Source organism: Scyliorhinus canicula, chromosome 7, assembly GCF_902713615.1.
Source record: "Scyliorhinus canicula chromosome 7, sScyCan1.1, whole genome shotgun sequence".
In the NCBI taxonomy this organism is placed as follows: Eukaryota; Metazoa; Chordata; class Chondrichthyes; order Carcharhiniformes; family Scyliorhinidae; genus Scyliorhinus; species Scyliorhinus canicula.
Genome location: NC_052152.1, coordinates 77,704,333 through 77,731,755, shown reverse-complemented (window position 1 = coordinate 77,731,755; position 27,423 = coordinate 77,704,333). Strand labels below are relative to the sequence as shown.

At 42.5% G+C, this 27,423-nt stretch overlaps 1 protein-coding gene and 1 long non-coding RNA gene across 5 annotated transcripts in view; one reads left to right on the top strand and one right to left on the bottom strand.

Moving 5' to 3' along the window:
* LOC119969061 (interleukin-1 receptor accessory protein-like 1) overlaps positions 1-27,423 on the bottom strand; it is a 1,781,127-nt gene that overhangs the window by 1,043,163 nt on the left and 710,541 nt on the right. The window lies entirely within an intron of this gene.
* LOC119969062 lies at positions 9,605-25,127 on the top strand. The gene is made up of 3 exons (XR_005461291.1): positions 9,605-9,684; positions 17,560-17,722; positions 24,985-25,127. It is a non-coding gene; the product is annotated as an uncharacterized LOC119969062 (long non-coding RNA).

Here is a 27,423-nt window from a genome sequence, read left to right as displayed (position 1 = left end):
TTATTGGGTACGCACAAGGTCAGGCGGGTCGGGGGATTCTGGCAAAGGGTGGTGGAGGTTGGTGGGGGAGTCCCACGAGCTGTCTGGGGTTGTGGGTTAGGAAGGGCAGTGTTATAGTTACCCAGAAGCTACAAGTGTCATAAAGTTATAGAGGTCTACAGCACAGAAAAGGCCCTTTAGCCCATCCTATCTGTGCCGGTCAAAAACACCACCTAAGTAATCTGATCCCAGTTTCCAGCACTTGGCCCATAACCTTGTACGCCTTGGCACTGCAAATGCACATCAAAATACTTCTGAAATGTCATGAGGGTCTCTGCTTCTACCAACCTCCCAAACCTCCTATCACTGACCTTATAGCTATGCACCCCGATCATTGATCCCTCCACCAATGAGAAAGGTTTTTTCCTGTCTACTCCACCAAGCCCCTCATAATTTTATGCATTCTATCACCTCTCATAATTTTATACATCTTAATCATATTATCATGCTGTTCTGCTCCAAGGAAATCAACATCTGCCGTTCTGCTCCAAGGAAATCAACCCTAGTGTATCCAATTTCTCTTCATAAGTTAAAACCCCAGCCCAGGCAACATCCTGGTAAATCTCCTCAGTGATTTTAATTGTTTTAACATTATCGGGAATGTTTATTGCTGCAACACAGTCAGAATCATTCGAAGTTTGTGAGTTGAACCACATTATCAGATGGCTACAGCGCAGGGCAATTGCCCATCAGAGGTTTGTACTACCCAGGCAATTGCTGTATGAACCTTAGCTGAGAAGTTCCGTGTGGAGGTCCCCTAGTGCATCTTTGGAATACACTCCAGATACATTATCCTGGTGCCTGAGAGTTATGGGTCATTGTGTTTCACACAATTAATACCATTAGGTAATGTATTTCCAAATTAAACAAAGATTCCCTGATTCTTTTTCATGTGTGTTTCTTTATAAACCATGATAATCATTTTGTGTCTTAGTATGTAGTTATAATTGGTGCAAAAAAAGCTATATTAAGAGCCTGCATGCAATGTGATTTCTTGTCTTCAACATATGGTTGACAAAATGACGTTCACTTCTTTTGGGTCACCAAATAAACTAAATCAACAAGTTGAGGGACAAATTAAAAGGCAGTTGCTTAAAGCGACACTGCATCAAAATAAACAGAATCCTAAAAGATGGGAGTATATGTTTGAAATGCAACAGGAAGATAATTGCAACTGATCTTAGTGAAATTAATAATTAGAGCATTTACATATCTTGATTTTTTAAAACAAGCTTTGCATTTTGACAAATACATGAAAGGATGTGCCACACAGAAAATATCAAACTTACATCTTTACAGCACCTTTCAAATGCACCACAGTCAAATAAGTATTACTAAAGTTTAGTTGCTGTTGTCATCTCAACAAAGACTACATAACTATAAGTGAATTTCTCCTTTCTGTGAGGAGGGATAGAAAATAAAGGATAAAATTATCCTGCCCAAGAATTCAAATGACCAGCCGCATAATGCAATGGCGAGCTTTTCAATTCCTTAGAATCCATATAATCCCCACCTTGCAGAATGAAGCCATTCGGCCAATCGTGTCTGCACTGATCCACTGATAGAGCATTCTACATTGGCCCACTACCCTGTCCTATCTGCATAACTCCACGCATTGATCATGGTCAATCTACCTAACATCTTTGGACACTAAGGGACAATTTATAATGGCCAATCCAGCTTGGCCAATCTATCTAATCTGCACATCTTTGGACTGTGGGAGGAAACCAGAGCATCTGGAGGAAACCCACACAGACACAGGAGAATGTGCAGACTCTATATAGACAGTCACCCAAGGCCAGAATTGAACCCGGGACCCTGGAAATGTCAGGCAGCAATACTAGCTCCTGTGCTACCTAATGGAGATCAGACTAAAACTATGGGACAGAAAAAAAATTTAAAATAACTTTGTGCTTGCTGTGGGTGAGATAGTGGCACAGTGGTATTGCTCACAGTCACTGGACAAGTAATTCAGAGACCCTGGGCAATGCTATGTGGGCCTGGTTTCAAATCCAGATGATGAAATTGAATTCAATAAAAATCTGGAATTAAAAGTCGAATGATGACCATGAAACCATTGTCAATTATCGTTCGCTACTAGTTCACAAAATGTCCTTGGGAAGGAGGTTTGCCGTCTGGTAAGGACATGTGACTTCAGATCCACAGCAATGTGGTTGACACTTTCTTTTTTTTTTAAATATAAATTTAGAGTACCCAATTCAGTTTTTCCAATTAAGGGGCAATTTAGCATGGTCAATCCACATAGCCTGCACATCTTTGGGTTGCGAGGGTGAAACCCACACAAACACGCGGAGAATGTTCAAACTCCACACGGACAGTGACCCAGAACCAGGATTGAACCTGGGACCTCGCCACCGTGAGACTGCAGGGCTAACCCACTGCGCCACCGTGCTGCCTTGTGGTTGACTCTTAACTGCACTCCCAAGGGCAATGAGGGATGGGCAAATAATGCTGGCAGATAGCAATATCCAAATGTCGCATGAACGACGAAAAAGAAAATACGCAAAAGAGAGTCCCTGCAACATTATCTGGACTGATACATTAAAAAAGGTTCTTGAGCAAGGCAACGCAAGAGTACCTTGGGAGGGTGATGGCAGTTCTTTTACCTTCAAATGAATTTGAATAATATCTATAAGGTTTTATAGATGATATCTATAAGGTTCACTTACAAGAGAAGCAATCTGGCAAATTGGACTGGCTTCAGGAACATTGTTATATATCGAAAGGGGTGGTTTTAAGGTTTTTCTGCTTTGTGCCATGCTATTTAAATACTGACAATTTTTGCCAATTATATTAATTTTGGTAGATTGACCAACAGAATGTGAATGCTGATGTGGAGATAAATTATTGCTGACACAATTGGATATTCCAACATTTGTTCTTTAATGGGTGAAAGACAGATTTAAAATTAACATACAAATGTATAATTAGAAAAAGAAAAGCAGACTATGCTCAACTTTGGGATAATGGTTCTGCAAAGTATTCTACATGTAAATGATATTCTTAAATAACTATAATTATGCCATGTGATTTGTTTTCACCAGGATACATTTAGAAATATCGTTTTCACTGTCCCTAGGACGTTTTTATACAAAATTCAGGACTCCTGCAGGAAATCACTTTGCGGGTGATAGGTTTATAAATGTGTGCGATATCACACTGGGCCTGACCAGTTGTACTAACTGTAATCAATATAATTAATAATCCCTGCTCTGCTGCTTTATTGCAGGAATGTCGTTTTTTCAGTGGCCTCATCTTACACAGTCTCAGGAACAGACTGTTTTGAAAAACCAGCAATTCCCACTCATTGAGTCACAAAATGAAACCTGTGGTGCAGTAAATGTGTGTCAGTTGTAGCTCAGTTGGAAGCACTCTCACATCTGAGTCAGAAGGTTGAGGGTTCAAGTCCCATAGATGTCAACACAAAAATATGGCTCACACTCCAGTGCAGTACAGAGAGTGTGCTGCATTATCAGTGGTTATCATCTTTAAGATATTAAATAAAGGTCTCATCTGCTCTCTAATGTTGGCAAAAAAGGTCCCATGACACAATTTCAATCAAGAGCATAGAAATTATCATGGTCAATATTTATTTCCTCCAATCCAGACTCCTAAACGTCCCTCTTATGGACTGACCTCATTAACACTGCACCCCTGTGTGCTTCACCCAATGCCGGTGTTATGTAGTTACATTGTGTACCTTGTGTTGCCCTCTATAGTATTTTCTTTTATTTCCTTATCTTTTCATGTACTTAATGATCTGTTGAGCTGCTCGCAGAAAAATACTTTTCACTGTACCTTGGTACATGTGACAATCAACAAAATCCAAAAATCCAATCCAAAAAACAGATTATCTGGCCGTCACCATGTTCTTTGTGAGAGATGGCTGTGTGCAAATTGGCTGCTGCATTCGCTACATTACAATCATGGTAACTCTTCAAAAGTACTTAATTAGCTGTAATTTACTTTGGGGACATCTGGAGTCAGGAAAGTCAGAATATATACATCAGTCTTTCTTTTGTCTCAGAATGCTACAGTTACTGCAGCAAGTGTGTGTTTTTCCCTTTTATGTTTATCTCAATTTAAATATTTGTAACAGCTACTGCAACTGGGAATGTAGTGACATTATCAGTTTACTGATGCCATCTTTGAGCAAATATCCTTTTTTGTGATTCTTGCAAATCACATTGCCATTGACAATACTCCCATCATAAGGTCAGAAGTAGCGATGTTCACGGATTCCGTTCCATTTACAATTCCTCAGTCACTCAAACAATCTGTGTCTGCCTGTAGCAAGACCTGGACAATAGTTAGGTTTAGGCAGATAAGTGAAAAATAACATTTGTGCTTTGTAAGTACTCAGCAATGGACATTTCTCTACAAGCGAGAATCCAACCAGTTCCCAGTGATATTCAATGGCATTATCATCCCTGGACCCCAGTGTCAACATCCTAAGAGATATCCATTATCTAGAAATGTAACTGCAAGGACCGCCCACATAAATACAGTGACAACAGGAGCAGACCAGAAATGAGGAATTTTGGGGTGGGTATCCCACCTTCTGATTCCCCAAAGCCAAGCCAAGGCACAAGTAGAGTGTGATGGAATACTCTCTCCCTCCCTGGATGAATGTAGCTCCAAGAAGCATAGAATCCATACAATGCAGAAGGCAACCATTTGGCCCATCAATTCTGCACTGGTACTCCGAAAGAACTCTCTACCAAGGCCCAATCCCCCACCCGTCGACAAGATGCACTGCAACACCTCAACAAGGCACCTGCAACAGCGCCCGTTAAGCCCTTAGCCTCTATCACCTAGAAGAATATGAGCAGCTGATGCTTGGGAACATCGCCACCTGCAAGTTTCCCTTCAAGCCATACGCATTCCTGACTTGGAAATATGATGCCACTCCTTCACTGTTGCGCAGTCAATATCCTGGAACTTACTTTCTAACAGCACTGTGGGTGTACCTACACCAGATGGACTGCAACAGTTCAAGAAAGTGGCTTACCACCACCTTTTCAAGGGCAATTAGGGATGGGCAATAAATACTGGCCTAGACAGCGGCGATCATGTTCCATGAATGATTTTTTTTAAAAATCTGTGAGGAAACATTCCAACAACGCTCTATGTAAAGATATTTCTCTATTTTCACTTCCTTATTGTTACAATCTGGTTGTTTAAGGCAGACAAAGTTTGAAATCCCAAGTGCCCACTAATAAAATAAAGCCTCATGATTCTATGATTTTAAACAACTGTGGCACAGCCTGCAACAAGACCTGAACAATAGACAACAGCACTGCTGCCTCAGGGCCAGGGATCTGGGTTTGATTCTGGCCTTGGGTGACTGTGTGGAGTTTGCACATTCTCCCCATATCTGCATGGGTTTCCTTTGGGTGCTCTGGTTTCCCTCCACATTCCAAAATGTACAGGTTAGGTGTACTGGCCATGCTAAATTACCCCTTAGTTTCCAAAGTTAGGTATGCTTTTAAACTAATTTATCTCAAAATCCGAAAACAACATATCTCTTTGGACTGCAGTTTTTTAGCAAGAAGTTTGGACATCACGGCTGGATACTTCACACCCCAATGCTGAAATTGCTTCCGGCTCTGGGGTGGAGAATCCATTTCTGTGCACGAAATGAGGACTGGTGCCGGTTCCACGATTCTCCGGGCCCCTTAAAAGCGGCGTACTCTGTCCGCGTATCACCTACCTGGGGCCGTTGCTGGAGGCCTGCCCCGCCATTCTCCGCTGCCGACCGGCCGAAACCCTGATGGCGTGGATCTAACATGGTCTCAGCCATTCGGGAGACTCGCGTGGCGGCTGCGGACTCAATCTGTGGCCACCATGGTCGGGGGCGGGCCGATTGGAGCGCAGGGGGGGCCTCATACAGGACCGGGTAATTTTTGGGCGGACCGTTCGGGGGCACTATTTGGGAGATCCAGCTCCGCGGTCTGAGTCCACCGCCGTGCGCATGCGCAGCCTCTAATCCGGAAGTGCAGGGTCCCGTATCTGCAGTTAAAGCTGATAGTTTCACACCAGGTCCCTGCTAACTCCCTGCAGGGCTATGAATATGGGCCCTTTTCACGGCAGTTTTTCTGGAGTGAAAGACCATGGGCGCGATTCTCCGAAACCCAAGCTGGGTGGGAGAATCGCGGGAGGGCCGGGCGAATCACGCCATGCCGCCCTGGCACCCCTCGCGATTCTCCCATCCCCCCCAAAATGGCGTGTCGCGTTTTGCGACAGGCCGCTCGGATAATCGCCGCTCGCTGTTTCGCACAGCGACCGGCGATTCTCCGGCCCAGATGGGCCGAGCGGCCTGCCGAACCCGACTGGTTCACGCCGGCACCAACCACATCTGGTCGCTGCCGGCGTGAACAGCGCGCGACCGGTGAGTATGGGGCCTGTGAGGGGTGGAGGGAGGTTCGAGCACCATGGGCGTGCTCAGCAGATGTCTGGCCTGCGATCGGTGCCCACCAATCGTCGGGCCGGCGTCTGTAAAGGACGCACTCTTTTTCCTCTGCTGCACCACAAGATCAAGCCACCATGTCTTGCGGGGCAGCGGAGGGGAAGACGGTAACCGCGCATGCGCGGGCTGACGCCGGCCAACCTGCGCATGCGCGGCTGACGTCACTTCAGCGCCGCCGGCCGCGTCATTCCTGGCACGCCGCTTTGATGCAAGCGTCAAGGCCCGGTGCGCGGAATTCACGTGCCACCGCTCCTAGCCCCCCGGGGGTGGGAGACTAGGGGGCGAGGAGCAGCCTCCGAAACTCCGGTTTTCACTCCGGCGTCAGCTGTTTGTCTCCCTTTGGGAGAATTGCGCCCCATAGTTTTTATGATGGTGTGGGGACATAGTCCCAAAAACAGAGAATCCAGCCCCACATCTCTCGCTCTTGTAGCCCTCTAAAATGGACACCAGTCTACAAAATGGAGAACTGCTAAGACTGCAGGGAAAAACAGCCATAGTAAAGACACACAGCTTGCAGTTGCATTTTGCACGTACAAAACCGGTTTCAAGGCAGGTGCAGAGACTCAGCCAAAGTTGCAAATAGGAAAGCGATCTGCATACTAATGAAATGATACCGGCCCAGTCCCAGATACAATAGCTGTTGCTTCCAGACTCCGGCCTAGGCTGTTGCATCCTGACTCCGACCCCAGCCTCCAGATCCTGTCTTTCATCACCGGCCGTTGAGCATCAGCCATCTTTCAGTAAGTGCCAAAACAACGATCGCTACGTGTCCCAGGCATTTCTTATACTCTTGCCGACTATTAGTGAACAGAAGGTGCAGTCCAGAAAGGAACAAAGGCCTTGTCCCCTGACCTTGTTGGTTCCTACTTAGGTAAGTATTTAGTCGTTTAATAGTAGAAATAAGTATTAGTCTTTTAGCGTGTGCATGTGTATTTATTATATCTGTTATAATAAACACTAATTGTTTAGGCTTACTGATCGGTGTTAAGACTTATTGCTTTGAACTTGACCTTGATAACTTGTGACGGTGTCTCTGACGGCACCTGGCGACTCCTGAGCATAGATACAGATACAGAGCCAAACCAGTGTTAAGCACATGTCCTTTAAATGGAGGCGTGTTAATCACACTAACAGTAGAACGAGCAACACTCTCCAGCTAAGTAAATCAATCTGTCATTTTAATATCTTACCTTTCTAGCTGTTAACCCCTTAAGTCAACATGGCCCCTATCTTCTATTCTGACCCTATTAAGCAAAAGATAGGTAACCTTCTGAACTTCCATTTTCTTTTAGGTGTTCTGGAAATCTCTAAACCCAGCACTTTTCCTTACCTTCGCAATAACATTCCCCAAACTAAACATTACCTCCAAAATATTAACATGAATCAGGAACTAGATATTCATAACATCATTCATTGGCGACAATTATAAACTGGACATCCCTCACCAATTATTCTCTCACGAGAAGAAATTTCATTCCTGATTCACCTATTCAAATATTTAATACTTTAAAAAACTTTACTTTAAAATCAACCCTTGAAGTTCTTTAATCCAGTGCAAATGGTCTCAGTATCTCAATTATTGCTTTAAAACAAGAGTCTTACTATTGGTATCATCCTGGTAAAGCTGTATCTTCATGATGACTGTAATGTCCTGTTTATGAATGTGGTGCCCTAAAATGTATATAATATAACTGTGGTCTGATCATTGCTGTGTTCGAACCTATTATCAATAGACTCATAGAATTTACAGTGCAGAAGGGGACCTTTCAGCCCATGTACCAGCCCTTGGGAAGAACACTCTACTTAAGCCCACTCTTCCACCCTATCCCTGTAACCCAGCAATTCCTCCTAACCTTTTGGACACTAAGCGGCAATTTAGCAGAGCCAATTCACCTAACCTGCACATCGTTAGACTGTGGAGGCACCCGGAGGAAACGCACGCAAACACGGGGAGGAAATGCAAACTCCACACAGTCACCCAAGGTGGGTATTGTACCTGGGTCCCTAGAGCTATGAGACAGTAGTGCTAATCACTATGCTACCGTGCTACACTGTTTTATTTTATGCCCTATTTTGTTTTATTCATTCTCGGGATGTGGGTGCTGTTATCAAGGCTGGCATTTATTATCCATCTGGAGTTGTCCTCGAGCCTTCTTGTTGACTCTTTGCAATCTGTGCACTTAAAGTGTTCCAAAGCTTTGTTAATTGGGCAGTTCCAGGATTTTGACCCATTGATGATGAAAGAACAGTGATTTCTGGTGTGTGATGCAGCGAACTTGGAGGCAGTGGTGTTGCCTTGCACTCCTACCCTTGATCTTCTAAGTCTTTTGAAACTTTATTTATAAAACCCAGTGGACCACAGTTGTATCGACAGCTACATGCTTCTCCAAGGCCAGTAACAGTGAAGAGTGCTGAACATTAATGAAAATTAATGACATCAACAATATTTTACTTTAATGTCAATGATGATCTGAAAAATGAATGCAAAGTGGTCAATTATTTGTGGCCTTTGGAATTTCAGAATGCATCCTCAGCCCTGCAATTTATGATACAATTTGATTTCCATCTTTTCTCACCCCACACAATCAGCCATTATTGTAGGTATCAGTGGAAATCCCATGGGAATTTTAAATCCTTCCATCCAATAGAAATGGATAGAAGGGGAGTTAAAATTCAAGCTGTGTTCTTACTTCCCACAACCCACCCATGGCTTGTGCATGTCTTAGTATCCTGTGATCTTGTAAATATTTGAAATTATTTTGATATTTTTGTCAATGTTCAATGCTGAGTGAATTAATAATGAAACATAAAAAGGGGCCATAGTGACCAGCGAGAAAGCCTTGAACATCAATGGTCATTTTACCATATTTTCATCTTTAATGTCAGCATTGAAGACTTCAACATGAAAATTGCCATAATTTAATAGAAGCATAAAGAATATTTAACCTAATGAGCTACTCCACATGTGCATACTTCAAGTAATGTTGGAAAAGTAGGGGCAGACAATTGGTACCAGTTTCAGACAGTGCAATTACTTCATTTAATCTATCAAGTATATACTCATCCCTTTGTTATAGAACCTGCTATGAATCAACGGGGAAGTTAAAGACACACTTGAAACCGCACTGATTCTGTCAACAGGATTTGTCCTCGAGGTATGAGATTTCCAATTCCCTAGATCCACTAATTACTGTATATTTTATAGAAGATTAGGCAAATAGATACTAATTGAGTTCCTGGATGACAGCCAGACTGGCATAAACACACGCACACATATGCATTCACACACACATACACACACGCACACATGTGCATTCACACACACATACACACACGCACACATATGCATTCACACACACATACACACACACGCACACATATGCATTCACACACACATACACACACGCACACATATGCATTCACACACACACACACACGCACACATGGCTGCAAATCGTCAACTTAAAGGGCAAGTGTTAAGCAACTGGCTATTTGAGAAAGACAACTGTAAATTAGAGGAGCATCTTAAAATAATAAGAAAAATCCAAAGAAATTCAAGTTGTCTGTCAATTTCTATCATTAGGGGGGATTGACCTAATTGGATTCGGATTGCCTACACTGGTTGTGTGTATTCCTGGAGGTTTAACACAACCTCCCACACAGAACCACCCCACACTCCCACCATTGATCCAAACACGTAATTTGAAAAAGTCTTTGCCACCTGACTTGATCTATTTCACCATCAGTCAAATAGCTATCTTTTCCCCATTTCCATTTGCTTTTCTCACTCCTAAATGAAAAATATTCCAAATGAATCAAACAAAATTGTGTTCACAGCTCTGACAATTGTTTTGCTGGATTATTTTCAGCCGTATCTGGGGATCAATCTTCAATTCCAGATGAGTCCAGGACAATCGTGGAAGGATAACAACCCTAGATGAGAGTTTGGGCTAGATTAAAACTAGTGGAATCTGACTGGCAAAAAATGCTTGCTGGCCACAAGCTGACACCAGCACAAAGCCTGGTGCATTTGATGGCTGAGTCTCATTACCATGCCACTGCTACACACACTTTTAAAAAAAAATAATTTTTATTGAAAATTTTTTACAAAATATATAACAAACAGTTACAAACAACAATAAAACAACATAATAAGCATAACACCCCCAAGACCGTAGCAACGCATATATCGAGCCCCCCCCCCCACCCCCCCAAAACCCGGTAAACAACAAGAGAACTTGAAAATAAATTAAATAAAATAAACATAGTCAACCCCCCCCCCCCCCGGTTGCTGCTGCTGCTGACCTAGTTCCCTATCGCTGAGCCAGAAAGTCGAGGAAAGGCTGCCACCGCCTAAAGAACCCTTGTACCGATCCTCTCAGGGCGAATTTGACCTTCTCCAGCTTAATAAAACCCGCCATGTCTTTGATCCAGGCCTCCACGCTTGGGGGTCTCGCATCCTTCCACTGTAGCAAGATCCTCCACCGGGCTACGAGGGACACAAAGGCCAAAACACCGGCCTCTCTCGCCTCCTGCACTCCTGGCTCCACCGCAACCCCAAAAATCGCAAGTCCCCAGCCTCCTCATGTGGGAGGCTAAGCCGCGCACATGAGGAGGAAGAGTTAACCCTCTCCAGGGCATCCGCCCATGATCTGCTTACACACACTTGGCGGTCATGGATGTGGCAGAGTTCAGGTTGTCAGCTGCCCAGATTTTTCTTGTAGAGTTTGGACATGTACAACCTTGGTGATGACTCCTCACCACTCCCACCCCAGTTTGCGGCCTTCTTTACTTGTACTGCCCAGTAACTCTGGAGGGAGACTCGGGCCGGTGACCCCGACTGCTATCCACAGGCAGCAGGCAGCATGGGTGGTGGCAGTGGCAGAAGGGAAGGAGGTGGTGGTAAACTTCATCACTGGCATTTTTCCTGCAATTTCTGCCACAATCCCATTCCATTTCAGGCAAGACCACAGAAGCAAAGATAGTTCAGCAAATCTGGTCAGTTGGGTTCCTGTGCAACATATTGCCATTGCATTGCTATAACATTTACTCTTTGTTGCTAATGCATAATATAAAGGAACATCATGCAGCAGATGCAGGCTCTGGAATTGATTATAAATTTCCCAAACCTGAATTTGTTTTTTAATGCTTACAAGCTCAGAATTCTAAGAAATTTGAACATTACTTATTGTAATAACGTGTGTATTCATTGAACAATACTGCCCGGAGATTTCAACAGTTCAACTGGTTGATTGGCATCCTTCCATGTGTGAAAGGTGAAGGGAATGCAGTCTCAGAACTTCAGTGAGGTCAGATGAGATCATCTGCAACATGACATTTGATGGCTGAACAAGCTGATTCTGAAAAGGCAAAGTCTGCCACAAGTGCCTTACACTTGCTGGTGGCACGGGAAGATTGCTGCTTCTGCCTTCTTTTCAGGGCTGCTTTCTGCTTGGGAGCTTCTGAAATCATACGTCAAGGTGCTGAGCTTTTGCCCACAGCTGGATCCACCATTAACATCGATCGTCAGCAGGCACGTTACACATGTCGTGATTGATGTTGAGGGCTTTCATCTCTCTTTTTTGACAGCAGGCATGATCAGATGTCATTACAATGTTCACCTTAAAACATTATTCCTTAAAGCTCCTTTCAGAGTCCATGGGCCATGGATTCAAATCCAAGGCATGCTGGATACCTGGGACTCTACCATGCAAGTCAGTTTTGGGTAATTCCAAGGTAAGAGGAAATTACCCAGTTTCTCCAGATGCAGAACTTGATTCAAAAGCATTTGAATCTTCAAATTTTGAATTGCTTGATCATGAGTCAATATTTAGATTTGATATTTAACGTCAGCTCAATGGATCAGTTTGGTAAAGAGAGGAACACTCTTTTACATTTCCCAATTATCAAGCATGGCTACTTATTACACACGGAATGGGAATTTGCAATACATTAGAGGACCATAAAGCAGCTAATCAATTCAGCAGGCAAAGATCCTTTTAAAAAAAAAAATATGGTAATTTTAATAAAGCAGTTCTTTAGGAAGCAGAGATAACCGAGGCCTGTAACATCGTCATTCTCCCCAACATCCACTGAGATCACTGCTACAGAGATATGAAAGCCCATTAAAATCATTCAAATGACCTTTGGCCAGCACAGGGTATATCCTTATGGGGGATAGAAGTCATAGACCACTGGACGTCTGCTGGGGTACTGTCTTAGTGAAAAATTAATGTGATACAATACTCTTTACGTGCTTGGATGTGTGCAGCTCCAACAACAATCAAGAAGCCAACACCATTCAGGAGAACACAACCCACTTGATTGGAACCCCATCCACCAAGTATGAGGAACCAAACGGCCTAGTCCTGCTCCTATTTCTTATGTTCTCATGCATACAACATGTAACTTTTATACAGGCCACTTAATAACAATCACAAGCAGAAACTGGGGTTGACTTTAACCATCTATCCATTTCCTGGGTTATCGAGCCTGGGCTAAGGATGGAAGGTTGGCTTTCCAAATCCTTGGGGATCAATCCCCAACAGGTAACATATTTACAAACTGAGCCGTCGCAGTAGTTTCATAAATCTCCAAATCTTTTTTCTCGAATGTTATGCTGTTGTTACACTTGTATCTTGATGATTCCTTCTTGTTCTTTATGGGCTTGGTTTTATTAAATTATAAATGAATGAGGACACCAAATCCTTTGTTCCAGCACTGAGGATTGTGCATTACAGTCACAGGCCGGGATTCTCCAAAAAAGCGGCTAAGTGTTGATGCTGGCCCTCTGTATGGCTCCGCCATGTTGCGTGTACCCGGTGCCACAGCCGGCCGCCGCGTGCATGCGCGGACCCGCGGCCAACAGTGCAGGGCCGCGTATCGGTGGCTGGAGCAGCACGGAGCACTCCAGAGCCCTGCTGGCCCCCTGTGAGCCATGGAATCATTGGGCCAAGAGGCAATTGATGCAGGCATGAAACACTCGGGTGTTTACGCCGGCGTCAACACTTAGCAGTGTTTTTGCAGAATCTCAGCCCTGGTGTTTCAGCTAAAACTAGGGTGAGAGTACTATTTATCTCAGTGAATGTTAAAATAATGGACAGACCTACTGTTCCGACACTTAATGGAAATAAAGTTGCGGCAAATGTGCTATTGTTGCAGCAAACAAAATCTTTCAGCCACTGGAGTCTTAAAGTGGAAAGAAAAGAACCTGCTTTATCAAAGTTTCAGATAGTGTAGGTTTTATATGCAGGTTTCACTGGAATTTTGCCAACTTCTTCTAATTCTCGTTGTTTCACTGCACAGATACTTGATGGTGATACTGAATAGAATAACTAGATTGTTCATTATGGTGGGCCATTATAGTGGAAAGGAAAATACTATTAGAACTTGAGGTGTCTTTGAAATTACTGTATGAATTTCTCAATTTGTAAGTGACGATAAATGTCACTAGGGTGATCATGACTTGGGATTTAGTCTTGCCCTGGAGGACTCAACTCAGGGAATAAGACCCATTGCCCGTTGAAGAGTGGGATCCATTTTTTTTAATAGGACAGTACTGGCTTCCAAACGGGTTGCTAAGATGAGCCCACTATTTAATGTACCAATAGTGCTGGTGCCATTTTGAAAAAGGGATCCACTGTTACCTGCCCAGTCAGCCTGCGTTAGGAAATCGGTCCATTTCACTATGTGAAACAAGTCCAAGGATGCTAATTGCCAACTTAAGTTGGAAATGGTCAAAGGTGCATTGTGCAAACTCAGATCATTTTCGTTGACGTCGGAGTGGTGAGCCCCAGCCAAGATCAGTTTGACATTTCTCTGATATCAGGAGGCACAAAAAAATTAATCTTTGTGCATTACAAACATAATCTGGGTTACTGCCACATCAAGATACCAGCCCGCTTCACGACTCCACCCCCAGGTTTGTAACCATCCTGTCAGGGTGGCCCAATATTGGCAAACCTCAAATTGCAAATGAAAATGAAATGAAAATCGCTTATTGTCACGAGTAGGCTTCAAATGAAGTTACTGTGAAAAGCCCCTAGTCGCCACATTCCGGCGCCTGTTCGGGGAGGCTGTTTCCGGAAAAAAATGAGAATGCTGCCTAAAATCCATGACCATCCATTTGTCGTGGGAATGGGGTGCTGGCCAGCACATTCTGCTGGTCAGTGACCACTTGTCTGTTTACTAATAATGGAATAATTGATGGACCAATCATTTGTTCTGCCTATCACTGCACCTTCTGAAGCCAGCTTTGCATAAAATATCTGCTTCCACTCACCGGTAACATATCAACTATGATCACAAATCAGAAGATAAAAAATTGAATGGGATACAGTCCTGAATCATAAGGATATGACATCAAGTTTGTCCATTTTTTTCTTAACATTTGTATAGCAACAATTCAGGAAGGAAAAATTGAGTCAAGATTATACCAGTAGTTGTGAGACTGCCATGCTTTCAGGTGTTCACTCCTTTCAGAAGCTTCAGCTTTCAATTGGCAGAGACTACCAATATAGTACAGAGATAGGTATAGACGGACAGTCAAATGCAGACAGAAGTGGCAGGAACAGCTCGAAGACTCACCATAAGAAACTGAACCAAGAGCCAGAAAAGAGTGAGTGGTTATTCCAAATTTGGTACTGTGCTGGAGAAAGCTGAACAATGTCAGTGGACTCCTGCAACTAGCTGTGAGGATGATGAGTAATGCTGCTGTATGCACAGTTATGAGAGTCTGCAACTTACCATGTTGCGGCAGGTGGTGGGTGCGAGGTACTTTCATAAAGCCTGATAGGATGATGAAAACATCCAGTTGTAGCTTTCAAAAGGGATTTGGATAAACATTTGAAGGGGGGGAATTTGCGGCAATATGTGGAAATGGCGACGGTGTGGGACTAACTAAATTGTTCTTTGAAAGAGCCAGCATGGACGGGAGGGGTTGAATGGCTTCTTTCTCTGCTGCACTCTACTATGATTTGATTCTTGCAGAGACATTCAGGACTCTGGGGAAGGGAGAAATGGAGGGTTTTGATTTTTAAGTCAAAAATAAATTTATTCTAAGAATCTATCAGGCATCCTCAAGGTGGCGCCTTGGTGGAATTCTCGTAGGTTGTCTCAGGGATCTTTCCAGAAGGTCATTGTGCCTGGAGCTAAAAGCACCCAAGTTGCCGAGTAACCCTGAGTTCAGCAGTCAGAGAAAGAAAGTTTCTGCTCGGTGGAAAATCAGGACTATCAGAAATTGGGGTTATTTCTGAGATGGAGTTACTCAGCAAGAGTGGAGTGAAGCCTAAATTTGGGCCGAGAAGCCCACAGTCATGAGGTTTTGAAGAGAATTTGGATGATTGCTTAGACAAAATCTAATGGAAGGATCGCCATGTAACCTCAGAGAATAGCAGGAATACTGAGGAGAAATTAACGTGAATTTCAGTGGCCTATGGAATACCTCTGGTTGTATTCCAGGAAAAGTGAATGAACTTCAAGATTTCATAAGCTCTCAAGGGGAAATAAAAAGAACTGAGCAAATATCATAAAGCCTCATTAAATTAGTTAAATGTTAAGTTAATAGCACTTGCTCTGTTTATTTTTTTTATATATACATTGTTTTTTTTTAAATGTGAAGTGTTTGGGCCTTGTTCTTTTGGTTAATCACGGGACATATAGATTTCTCTTTAAATGTCAATGGTGTCCCACAGAATTGTAACAATATTTTGATAAATACAGCACTCTCCTGCAGCACTAAAAATATTGGTCCCATTTAATTCAATCCACTTATGCAAAGCTGGATTTTCAGCAATTACATCAATGAAAATAATTAAAGGATATACACTGGCCATGACATGCATGTGGGCTTGTGGAAAATACTTCCCTATCTCGCCAGAATTATTGCTCAAAAGTAGCTACAAATTTTAAATTAAGTTAAAAAAATATGGTTCATTGTATAATTGTTAGTCAGGAGTACAGTTGATGCTTTTTGAGCAACATCTAGGCAGGTAGTACTTGCTTATATTTATTCTGAAAACATCCAAAAATGCTGTGATTCTGAAAATGTCCAAAAATGTTGTGGTTCTGAGCCTATGTTGGACAGTCACTTTCTTTTACAGCACAAAAGCCATCTAATCTCAAGTTACAAAACCTAGCAAAGCATTCACTGATAATATTGAATCCCCATGAGGCTAAAGTATTTCATCTGGTATTTTTCAGCAAAGATTGAGTGTTTAAATTTGGAAGGGTACAGACCTACGAGTTGCACATATGGTAACACATAGATTCACCGAGTGAATCACAGCCTGATACAAAATAAGTAGATTTGGTGTCAATTAAATCAAAAATATTTTTCTATCCATGGGCGATTCAAGTGTGACCAACAAAAGACTTTCCAGCCTCAAGAAGAGGCAATGGAGATGGCCACCTCTCCTCACCTTTATGTGCTGCTGCAACATTGTTTATAAGGATTGGATGGAGAGGGGTATGAAGTGGTTTGTGTCGATCATAAAAACTGGAAGAGACCAGTTAGGTCGAAAAGCCTGTTTCATGGCTGTATCCCATGGAGTGGTGATGATCCCATACACCACTGGAAAGCCAGCGGCCACCACATCTTGATCAGTTATGGGATTCCTGATATGACTATATGTGCAGCAGGCAATTAGCTGCCTGTAGTTGAGGCTCCTATCCTTTTGAGGGATCAAGTCACACCTCCAAGAGCTGCTAGCCAATTTGAGGGTGCTCATGCCACTGCTGTTAATGCAACCAGGCAGAAAGAGCCCCTCGAATCCATGTGCATGGGGTCTGATCAGGGGAGCCAATTCAAGCAAGCATTGGTGAGGGAGGGTGGGGAGGTCATATGTGCCACTGAGAGTGGCACAGGGAGTGGCATTTGCACCTGGGGCAGGGTTTTCTGCCTCTGACCTTAAATTCTTCACCCACTCACTTAATAAGGAGAAGATTATGGGATTATGTGTTTTTACATAATGCTGATCTATTCCTCTTGGTAACAGAGCTTGACCGAATTGATTTCAAAATCTTTTTCCTAGATTACAGTCCAATCCAACCTTCTCTAGCTTGAATTCAGAGTTCACATCCTTCAAACCTTGACTCTAGCCTCTTCCACCTTCTGTTCTCCACCATCTGTCTTTCTTTTCTCCAATTGAGAACAGTCTTCAGCTGCTAAACCAGCCCTCAGGTGAACAACTGAAGGTTAGTGAACCTATTTCCTGTGTGCCAGATTTCATAACCGCCAGGTCCTAATTTTTGAAAATTTGAAATAAGACAGAACAAACAACATAAAAATGCTCGGTTACCTTGCAAGGTGAAGGTGAAAAATAATCAAATCACCCTCGCGGGAGGGTGACAGGAGAGACATTTCCTATAATTCAGAAATGCATCGATACTTGCCATTGCATTTCAATGTCTCTTCCTAAGACAATGTCCTGGATATTGGAACAAAAGCTGCCACAGACAGACTCACCCAAAACCCCTTGGAAATACACAATGGGTTGAATATTTCAAAGCCAGAAAGCAGCTATTGCAGAGATTGCAGAAAAGACTAAAGAAGAGACAGGGTGAAGTGTTTCTCCCTACCCCGCTCTCTTTTGGAATAAGGGTTCAGAAGCCAACACTACTAGGAATATACCAGCAAACTGATGTCTCGTAATGACTGCAATATCTTCCATATCTGATTGCAATCAAGAAACCAGCCAACCCGAATTGTCCGCAGCGTTACAAATCTATGGTGGGAGCGGGGCTGTGAAATGCAGCGAACCATTGAGGTGTCCATTGACTATGGCGGGACTGTAAAATCCCACTGGCATAAAATTCCGCCCTTAATGTGTGCCCCCAAATTACTGCATGAGGGCTAAAGGCTTTGATGTCACGTTTTTATTATTTTTCTTGGGTTTGGTGCTTAATAACATTGCTCTTTCTTTGACTCCCGAAACTGGTTTTATTGGCTCCTTTTTGTTCACAAAGTAACAAGATAGATATGTTAGGGCCAGGCAACTAGGCAACTAGGTGGGCTGCTCTGGGGCAGTTGTGTGGCCACTGGACTCTGTACAGTTTTTCTGTAAATAAATACCTTCCATGTTTCGAAAGAAGTCTGCGAATGTGCATCACTACAATAAAAGGTGTTGGAGTGGGTTGCAATGTAACATTTAAGCCATTACTCAGATGCGTTAAATGGCAGAAATGGCTTGTGAGATTTATTTGAACTTGTGCAGAAAGGACTTCCACCTGAATCACACTGTGATTTATTCACTTGACATACTACAACCTGTATGTGTTTTTTAGTCATTTCCTGAAATGTGTGTCTTTCTTGGAAGCAGAATTTCTGACGTTGATAACGTGAGGAAAATCAGAGCTGCATGTTGAAGTTTAGGGGCAGCAGGGTAGCATGGTGGTTAGCATAAATGCTTCACAGCTCCAGGGTCCCAGGTTCGATTCCCGGCTGGGTCACTGTCTGTGTGGAGTCTGCACGTCCTCCCCGTGTGTGCGTGGGTTTCCTCCGGGTGCTCCGGTTTCCTCCCACAGTCCAAAGATGTGCGGGTTAGGTGGATTGGCCATGCTAAATTGCCCGTAGTGTCCTAATTAAAGTAAGGTTAAGGGGGGGGTTGTTGGGTTACGGGTATAGGGTGGATACGTGGGTTTGAGTAGGGTGATCATGGCTCGGCACAACATTGAGGGCCGAAGGGCCTGTTCTGTGCTGTACTGTTCTATGTTCTATGTTTACTTGCATTCTGCAGTAACAAATAGGTTTGCCTTACATTTTATTTGCACACGTTGCTTAAACCTAAATTGTAATCTTTAGCATTTTGGGTAATGCTTTCGGTAGCTTAAAATTACATGTTCTGTCTGGGAAGCAGCAACCTGTCACTTGGTACATTTTGCACAATGAGTGGGATCCAACAATTTAACTAGCATATTAAAGCATTCAAATCACCGTGAACATAAATAGAAATCATGAATTTCAGATTATCAGATAAACTACAGAAATTTGATTTACATCTCAATTCAAACTTTTCATCTTTGTTTTCAAATCTTTCCTTCGTCCCGTCTCTCCCTATCGTCTGCACACTTCTCCAGCTGCACAACCCTCTCAGATTTCTGCGCTCATTTAATTCTACAGGGGCTGATTTTCATGGTCAAGATTGGGACCAACAGAAGCAGGGAGAGAAAAAAAGGTGCTCAGCAGCACACCCATTTCCTACCTCCATTTCCACGCTTGGCCATTTTCATAAGGGTGAAGAGGGGAGCCCAGAACACACTCACTTTTATTAAGGAGGGAATTAGCAGTATTGTCATGTGAGAGTACCTTTAAGAAATGGAGCAGCTCATATTACTGAAGTGATGTCAGAGGGTGGGGGGAGCTGAGCTGAGCTCACTTTTGCTTTTGGTTTCAGGTTTGAGGAGAAAACTGGGAGTGTTTGTGTGTTTTGCAAAAAGCTGCAAGAAGAAAACACAGACTGGTCTGTAAATCCAAAGACTATAAGTATATTGAATGTAACCTCATGTCTGTTGTTAAAGGTGAAGTCTTTTGGAGGTTTGAAGGAACATTTTGAGGGATTATTTAGTGTTGTATTATTTTTGGGGTTATCTTTGAAGTAAGGAGTGTTAAGTGGTCCAATGTTTATTTAAAAGGTTAAGTTGAATTCATGGAATAAACATTGTTTTGTGTTTAAAAACCCACGTGTCCATAATATTAATACCACACCTGGAGAACAAGCCGTGTGCTTCAAAAGCAACAATATATTGAAGGGGAAGGTTGGTTGAACTCCATGATACATTTTGGGGTTCTGAAAACGCCGCTCCCATAACAATATATAGACCCATTGGGAGCCCACCTTAGGCAAGATTTTAATTTTCATTAGAGTTTAAAAGGTAAGAAAAATTGTTTTGCCTTCTTTACAGCTCACCATGAAATGCTGTGGCGTGGTTTGTATCTTTTTTTCTTAAGGTGAGTCATGAGAGTGTAGTGACTGGAAGGTGAAACTCTCTCCGATAACGGTGTTTGCTACACTATTATTTCTGCTGGCTGGAAAGCTGTCAAGTAAAGGGTTTACATTATAATCTTCAGATGAGTTAAAAGTTCTTATTTGATGGATAAAAAAGTAGAGTACATTTCACGCTATTGAAAGGGTGAAATGTATTCTACTTTTTATCCATTAAGAGTTATCATAACCTACTATGATAACAATGTTTAAACATTTAACCTTTACCCATTGTTTTTATATATTCAGTCCAGGCATCTGTTGAGATAGCAGTTCTGAAGTATGTCTATTCAGGCAGTTTTATATCTCTTACCGTCAAATAATTGCACAAGTCTTTTTTTTCTAAATTTAGAGTGCCCAATTCATTGTTTCAAATTAAGGGGCAATTTAGCATGGCCAATCAACCTAGCCTGCACATCTTTGGGTTGTGGGGGTGAAACCCACACAAACACGGGGTGAATGTGCAAACTCCACACGGACAGTGACCCAGAGCTGGGATCAAGCCTGGGACCTTGGTGCCATGAGGCAAGAGGGCTAACCAACTGCGCCACCGTGCGACCCTATTATGTACAAGTCTTGACGTGGTTCACACAGCTGGTTCAAAGTTTCTGTTTCTTTGGGGAGTGTTATGGGCTGTTCAATTAGTTCCACCTGTTACAATTGGACTTGTGAATTCATAAAAGTGGATATTGGGTGAGGATGTAAAAGTCAAGAGGGGTGAGTGAAAGTTTAAAGTGGTCAGAGGGTCCAACTGTACATAGATAATCTATTGATTGCACTGGAGGCATCAGAAGCACAGGGTCAAGTTTTGTTCTTCAGCAGCAGGCACTTCTCCAGACCTCTGAGGGCCTGGACACCAGCAGGAACAGAATTAATCCTTTCTCCAGATTCTCTCCTCTGACATGAAAATCCACCCCCTGCTTTCTTGGTCATTTCCAATTTAATCACTCCACCATTATGACAGTGCTTTCAACCACCAGGACCATGAGCTCCAAAATTCCCCACTATCCGCCCATCACCTCCCAACCTCTCCGCTTCTCTTCCTTCCTTTCAGGCACTCCTTAAAGCTTACCTTCTTGATCAAGCTTTAGGGCACCTGTCCTAATATTGGCCGGGATTCTCCCCTACCCGGCGGGGCTAGGCCCGCACCGGAGTGGTTTCCGCCATGCCGATGGCGCCAACGGCATTTGGCGCTACGCCGCCCGGCGTCAGGGCTGGCCAAAAGGCCTTCGCTGGTCCGCACATGCGCCGGTGCGTCAGCAGCCACTGACGTCACCACTGGCGCATGCGCGGTAGGGGGGGTCTCTTCCGCCATGGTGGAGGCCGTGGCGGCGGCGGAAGAAAAAGAGTGCCCCCACGGCACTGGCCCACCCGCCGATTGGTGGGCCCCGATGACGGGCCAGGCCACTGTGGGGGCACACCCCCGGGGTCCGATCGCCCCATGCCCGGATGGGCATGAAAAGATGGAAATCAAATTGTATCATAAATTGCAGGGCTGAGGATGCATTCTGAAATTCCAAAGGCCCACTCGCGCCGCCAATCCGGCCGGCACCAGAGGTGGTTTAAACCATGTCAGCGGGATTGGCCTGTCAGCGGCGGGACTTCGGCCCATCGCAGGCCGGAGAATCGCCGCGGGGGGCACGCCGATCGGCGGGGTGTGATTCCTGCTCCCGCCGATTCCCGGGTGGCGGAGAATTCCGGCCACGGCGGGGGTGGGATTTACGCCGGCCCCGGGCAGTTCCCCGACCCTGCAGGGGGTGGAGAATTCTGCCCATTGGCTTATTTAGCTCAGTGCCTAGAATGCTCCCACAAAATGCCTTGGGGTTTCTTGTTATGCTATTGCAGCTATGCAAATATAAAAAGTTGTTGTTGCTATTGAAACAAAAAATCTTAAATCTAAAATAGCCAATTTAAGGCCTACTTTATTTTGTGAGTGTCACAGAAGTGAGAAATCACTTTTAAGAAAGAACCTAACATGTGATAATGAGTTCAAACATTAATTCTGCAGCACCAACAGACTGGAAAATCTGGAAACCTATCCTCAATTAACCTAACCTCATCCTCATGGTAACAAAGATATATCAACAGCAAATTGGTTTCACCTAGTAGTCACCATTAAACCCAGGCAACAATCAATCACAAATATTCTGCTAGTACAAATACATGTTGCATTTAATCAGTTCCTTGAACGTGCCAAATTCAGCAGTAAACCTTTCAAAAAATACAGCTCCAAAGCATGAAAGGTACAAGATTATAACTCCTGAATTTTGACCTAGAACTCATGATCAAGTAAGCGGAAGCAATTGTAAAATGTATTGCATCAAGTTATTGAATTAATGTAATTTGTTGTGGAAAATTTTTAATGTTAAGTCTTTTCTTCACTTGAATATGCTGTCCTAGTGGTGAGTTAAACCTATGCATCTTGCACAACTGCACAGTCACCTTCAAACTACGTTGTAGGTCTTCCCAGACCAGCAGAATGAAGTTCAGTGATGCTACAGCTATTCCGTATAATTCTCCTGGGACACCAGCTGTCTTCAAAACAGTTACCAGTCATTATCCTGTCACAACTGTTTTACCATAAATGTTTATTGTGTTCAAGAGTATGCTTTATCCTTTCAGAAACAATTGCCTTTGACTTATGTAGATTTTCTATTTGGCATTGGCAAAATTCAAATTCTGTTTCTAAACACCCGTCAGGCTCCTGACAACCCAAGTGCTGAATAAAAATAACTAACTATCTATTTGAATGCTTGAAGTTACAAAATTAGTCAGCCAGACGAGTGGTTTAAATATTTTATTAACATTTTTTGCTTTTTTTCATGTTTAAAAAAAGTGTTCCTCAATCTCTGTCTGACCTCGTTACCTCCACTAATGATCTTTTGGGATCTTTATTTGGCTAAGACAGTGGAAAAGGAGACCTTTATCTCTTGTTGTGTCTTGATAGATTATTTTCAATTAAAAATACCTGCAAACATTGAAGATGTGAAATAATACATATTGAGATGAAATTCAACAGCAATAGGCGTGCAAAGCAGCTAAGCGCAACATCTGCCCACTTTTCATTTCTATAACTATTGGACTACTTGAAACAAACACCTGACCTCTCAACATCCAAAGTTTGCAGATCTTATCAGGAACACTAATGCTATGGGGCATAACATCCACATATTGAAGTCAAAATGATGCCATTTAAATTATATTAATTTAAAAATGTTCATGAAGATCCTGTCTTTTCTGGATGGCAAATGAATCCTGCCTCAGAGCTCCTCATAAAATCCAGTAGGGTTAGACATTAATAGACAGTAATCAGGCAGAACTAATTTCCAGCCAATTTTGCAATCCATTACATTCAATTAGCACATGTTTCAAGCAATAACAGTAAGTAGTTTATCCTTTTTAGTTTCAAATGCACAAAATATCTTAGCATACATAATGGACATTGAGTTTAGAATTTCATCACACATTGAGATCTTCACTCATTTTTTGGCTCCACTTTCAATAAAGAACCAGCAATTGAATTTAAATAAGGGCCACATCCCGACTGCAAAGTGACAAAGAAAATTGTGAATGTGCACCATTTGTGTTTCAATGCTGCTTGTGTTGCTGCCACAAGAAAAGACTTAGCCTAAAAAATGAACACTCCATCTTGAACTTAATGCAGCATGGCAAATGGTGGGTGTCAGAACACGATGTTATAAAACCATCAACATTTGTTTACTTACTGAATGGGCTGAATCCCCAGGATAAGTTTTAAAAAGACTGACATTATTTTAAGTGACAGAAACACCAGCTCTTAAGATGGCCAAATGTTTACATAACGTCTCCTTTCAAGTTGCACAACTATCAGAAAGGTGTTGTGTTGTTTGCAAGTTGCCCACCAGGAAAATCAGCTGTAACAGGCTTAAATGGTTCATCCATTCCTAAACTGTCCACAGATATCAATACATCATCTGTTTATCCAGTTGTGTGTGCACCAAGACATTGAATTCAATCACTTTGGTCAATGGACCCCAGCTAAGGGAACTCCATCAACTATTTAATCTAAGATGTGGAGATGCCGGCGTTGGACTGGGGTGAGCACAGTAAGAAGTCTTACAACACCAGGTTAAAGTCCAACAGGTTTGTTTCAAACACGAGCTTTCGGAGCACGGCTCCTTCTTCAGGTGAATCACCTGAAGAAGGAGCCGTGCTCCGAAAGCTCGTGTTTGAAACAAACCTGTTGGACTTTAACCTGGTGTTGTAAGACTTCTTACTGTATTTAATCTAATAACTACTTTGGAAAAAATGGACCTGGAATGAGGGTTCCCCAGCTTGCTAATCATATTTAGTAAATGACAAATTTGTGAATGGAGGTCATATGATACCAAGCTAACCTTTTGTGTTTGAAAGGAAGTTGCTTTTCCAGGGTAGGAATCTGCATGGAGAAAACCACTTATAGCTCCTCCCTCACTTTCTCTCTCTCTCTCTCTCCAGCTATTCTGAAAGTGTGTGCCCTGCTTGCATCTGACAAGTCAAATACCACAGCAGAATGTTCATCACAAACTAAACAGCTTCATACTTCAGAGGAAAAAACAGAGTTTGTCTCTCAATACTTTAAACTGTCCCTATGCTAAATCTGGAAACACAGCCTGAAAACATCCAATACATCAATCTACAAGCTCCATTTTTGATAGACTTTCTTTTGTATACTCAGTTTGGACAACGTACTTGTGCATGTGTGCGTGTGTAAGTAAAAGAGTCTCTTGTTTACATGTATAAGTGTGAGCTGGATTGTTTTTTTCAATCTATCAGATGTTAAGGACAATAAGTGCCATTTATTTGTCTTTAAAAACACCTTAGAAAACCCGTCTGCTTGAGTCTTTCACTGTCACAGCACCTAAATAGTTAATTACGTCCTAAGTTGACAAGTAATTATTTTAAAAGCACGGTGTGGTCAAGCAACAGGCAAAAAGAGAGGGAAGCATTCTATCATTTTTTACCCAGCTGTAATATGATCCAACATGTCATGTTCTTCTCTCGTGGTGCAGTGACTGTGTGTCAGGATTTCATCCTCACCCTCTGACTCAGACTTGAATTTGACTCCTTTTCCCATGCCAGAATAATTTGGTATCCACAGCAGCGATCCCAGTGGGATAGGCACATTTTCTTTTGTAATCAATCTATATTCAATTGTACCAATCAGTCTTCAGTGGCACAGTGGTTAGCACTGCTGCTTCACCGCGCCAGGGATCCAGATTCAATTCTGACCTTGGGTGACAGTCTGTGTGGAGTTTGCACATTCTCCCACGTGTCTGTGTGGGTTTCCTCCAGGTACTCCGGTTTCCTCCCACAATCCAATGATGTGCAGATTAGCTGAATTGACCATGCTCCATTGCCCTTTAGTGTCCAAACATGTGTAGGTTAGGTTAATGAGCTATTAGAATCAGGGGGGGGGGGGGGGGGGGGGGGGGAGTGGGTTTATGTGGAGTGTTCTTTCACTGCAGACTTGATGGACTGAATGGCCTCCTTCTGCACTGGAGAGATTCTATCATTTTATGATTCTATGATTCACCATGTGGCTATTTTTAACTACATCAGGAAATTATTTGAACAAAAAATTGATCGATTTAAAAAAGCTTTGAAATGCTGCCCGTAACACTGGTTCATGGCAGACGTGTCCAGCAATATGTCAACAAGTTTGAACAGAAACTTGATGATGGGGGAGGGAAATAACTTCAAAATGGTTGCAATTTGGGCACACTATGCACTTAAATAGCCAATTGTGCCAAAGTGGATATCTACCTTTGTAATAGAAATCATGACGGCTTTTGTTTACCCAATCAATGTGTATTCCCCAATGCTGCCTCCTGATAACTTTTGATTCTAGAAATTAGGTCAGAAATCGTTAGTGGGTATTAAATGTCAATTTGCATAAAACCTGTGAGCCAAAATCCATGTTGTCTGGAATAGTGTTTTGATAAGTTTTAGTGGAATTTGAACAGACCTCAATTTGTCAGACTGATTGCTTTAGTCTTCTTGGCATGTCTACATGTTTTGCAATGAAGCCACAAGTTTTTTTTTTAACTTCACATAATTAATAGCTATCTTCTCCAATACTGAACTATTTCAGATTGCAGAAAAAAAGAAAACAGAAATTTGTCTTCAATCTTCTAATATCTTGCAGTCAATTTTGAACCCTTAAAATAAGATGTGTGATATAAATAGCATGCCAGAGATGGTTATCTTTTATTGGCACATGCCACACTCCTCTAATATACATTAAAGATACAATTACAGTTGCAGTGCTCTATTAAAGAGCATTCCAAGAGTGAATCATAATAGTGAATAATACATATTTAATTACCATTTTCTAATTTATCAGGGCAGCATATGATAATCATTTCCACTTTATATATTTCCCTTAATTTTATTTTACTGTCTGTCTAAATTCATTAACATGGCTGTGCCAAATTTCTTACATGTCAAATTGAGTCTTCCTTGAGTAATGTCTTAAACATGATCAGGAATGCATATTAGCATTCGGTCATCTCACTTAACTGACATGGCAGGGTCATCATTGATATTAATAGCTGGAATTTGTAAATGAGCTGCCACTGTTTTGACATATTGTGCAAACAGACATTTTAATTTCCTTATTTCCTTCCAACAGCCCATCGTGCAGACCTGAAATTACATAAATCTAGTCGCTTTGCTAGATTGTATATGCTAATTCAGAATAATGTATTACTGTATAAATAAGTGTGGCCAATTCCTAACAGTGGGGCTTACACATCTCGATTCTTTTAACTTCCTTGTGTTGAGGTGATTTTTCTGTAGTGGGTACTATTGAAATGACACTTCTATATAGATATATATATATATAACACATTTAAATGCAGAATTAATATGAGCATATGCGAAGGAGCTACTGAA